Source organism: Cebus imitator, unplaced genomic scaffold, assembly GCF_001604975.1.
Source record: "Cebus imitator isolate Cc_AM_T3 unplaced genomic scaffold, Cebus_imitator-1.0 Scaffold487, whole genome shotgun sequence".
Classification (NCBI taxonomy): Eukaryota; Metazoa; Chordata; class Mammalia; order Primates; family Cebidae; genus Cebus; species Cebus imitator.
Window position 1 is genome coordinate 668819 of NW_016107802.1, and position 2654 is coordinate 671472.

The window sequence follows — 2654 nt, forward strand, 5'->3', positions numbered from 1 at the left end:
GATCTTGGCTCCCTGCAATGTCTGCCTCCCAGATTCAAGAGATTCTCCTCCCTCAGCCTCCCGAGTAGCTGTGATTATAGATGCCTACCACCACACCCAGCTAATTTTTGTATGTTTAGTACAGACGAGGTTTTACCATGTTGGCCGGGCTGGTCTTGAACTCCTGACCTCAGGTGATCCCCTCAACTTCTGTTTCCCAAAGTGCTGGGATTACAGGCATGAGCCACTGCATCCGGCCTACTTTTAAATTGTTTTGTAGAGACAGGGTCTTACTATGTTCCCCAGGCTGGTCTTGAACTCCTGGCTCAAGTGATCCCTCCCCCTCGGCCTCCCAAAGTATTGGCATTATAAGCGTAAGCCACTGCACCTAGCCAGGCTGTGATTTAAACACAGAGCTCTCTGGTGCCCAAAGCCTGGGTCCATCCATTCTACCAACCTGTCCTTGACTGCCCAGAGCCCTGTGGCACACAGGATGATGACATTTCTAGGCCCTCCCAGTATCTGGGCGGAGTCACACAGCTAGTGTTGCTAATGGAACGTGGCCAGAGTTGAAGCCATTGGCAGGCCGGCCCACAGAAGGACCGTGTGACAGCTCCTGCTGTCTCTTTCCCCAGGTTGTGTGACTGGAAGCCAAGGAGTCTGAGCCGGTGGCACCGCACAGCTGAAGGAGCCTGCGCCCTTGAGTTTACTGCTTAGTGGAAAACTGTTCAGAAAACCTATGAACCGAGAACAGCCACATCAGACGTTTCACAGATGAGAAACAAACCTTTACTCCGGTAAGTTTCCGAGATTTTGAGTTTGATTCTTTCAGCAACAATTGAGAATCTGGGCTCCAAATTCAGTTCAACTCTTTTTTTTTTTTCTGGGTTCAGCTAAGAAATCAAGTTCATTTATGCCCTTTCATAAAGAGCCAAATTTGCCACGTGAATTAACATCTCATCTAGGGTTGCCACGTAAATAAAAATATGAGACAGGCCGGGTGAGGTGGCTCATGCCTGTAATCCCTGCACTTTGGGAGGCTGGGCCAGGCAGATCACTTGAGACCAGGTGTTTGAAACCAGCCTGGCCAACACAGTGAAACCCCCGTCTCTACTAAAATACATAAAAATTAGCCAGGCGTGGTGGTGCAATAAGCCCAGCGACTCAGGAGGCTGAGGCATGAGAACTGTTTGAATCCAGGAGGTGGAGGCTGCAGTGAGCCAAGACTGCACCACTGCACTCCAGCCTGCGCGACAGAGCGAGACCCTGTCTCAAAAAAACAAAAACAACAATAAAAATATACAACACCTTGTTCAATATGAACATAACACAGCCTGATCTCTTTTTGTGGAAACAGTTGGGGTGACAGTGTGAACATTTGGAGAAGGTGACGCTCTGTGACAGTGTGAACATTTAGAGAAGGTGACACTCTGTTCACTAAGAGGGCAGGAGGCCAGCCATATTTTGGGAACTTCATCTCTGTGATCTTAAATTATTGAGCTTTGCTGAGCATCAACTGCATGGGATGGTTTTTAGGTCTTAAATCTTTTTTTTATTTTTTTCTGAGTCTTTCTCTGTCCCCCAGGCTGGAGTGCAGCGGCACAAAATCACGCCACAAATACTTATTCAGCATAAGTAGGTTTTGTGCAATATTTGGGACATATTGATAAAAAGAAATAATTCATTGCTTACCTGAAATTCAAACATAACTGGGGGTCTGGCATCTTACCTGATCAGCGGAGTCTCATGCTATCACATCCACATCTTGACTCTGCTCAGAAACAGCTGCCCAACTTCTTTGCCAATCAACTTCCTTCCCATTCCTCAAGTCCTGGCCTGTATGCCACCTCCTCCAGGAAGACTTCCCTTCCAGCCTTGTCTTTCTAGCTCTCTGCTAGCACTTACCACACTGCACTTGTCTTATGGTGATACCAATCTTGCTCTTCTTGTGTTATTATTGTTGTTATTATTATTAAGAGTCTTGCTCTGTCTTCCAGGCTGGAATGCAGTGGCACAATCACAGCTCACTGCAGCCTGGACTTGGGTTCAAGTGATCCCCCTGCTTCAGTCTCTTGAGTAGCTGGGACCACAGGTGTGCACCACCATGCCTGGCTAATTTTGTATATTTTGTAGAGACAGAGTGTCCATGTTGTCCAGGCTGATCTCAAACTCCTGGGCTCAAGTAATCCTCTTGCCTCAGTCTCCCAAGTTGCTGAGATTACAGGTGGGGGCCACTGTGCCTGGCCCTAGCTCTTTGTTTTGTCTTGTTTTTGAGACAGAGTTTCGCTCTTGTTGCCCAGGCTGGAGTGCAATGGCGTGCTCTCGGCTCACTGCAACCTCTGCCTGCCAGGTTCAAGCAATTCTCCTGCCTTAGTCTTAGTAGCTGGAATTACAGGAACCTGCCACCACTGTCAGCTGATTTTATTTTTGGTAGAGATGGAGTTTTACCAAGCAATTTTCCTGCCTTAGCCACAGTAGCTGGGATTACAGGCACCTGCCACCATGCCCTAATTTTTTTGTGCTTTTGGTAGAGATGGGGTGTTGCTATGTTGGCCAGGCAGTTCTCAAGCTCCTGACCTCAGGTGATCCACCTGCCCCAGCCTCCCAAAGTGCTGGGATTACAGGGGTGAGCCAGCACATTTGGCCCTGGCTTTTTTTTTTTTTTTAATTCTTTT

The 2654-nt window shown here is 47.8% G+C and overlaps 1 long non-coding RNA gene across 1 annotated transcript in view; it reads left to right on the forward strand.

Moving 5' to 3' along the window:
* Positions 1-639: 639 nt before the first annotated feature.
* LOC108292347 overlaps positions 640-2654 on the forward strand; it is a 9436-nt gene continuing 7421 nt past the window's right edge. Inside the window, exon 1 of the long non-coding RNA XR_001820254.2 lies at positions 640-776. This is a non-coding gene — a long non-coding RNA (uncharacterized LOC108292347). The remainder of the gene's footprint in view (positions 777-2654) is intronic.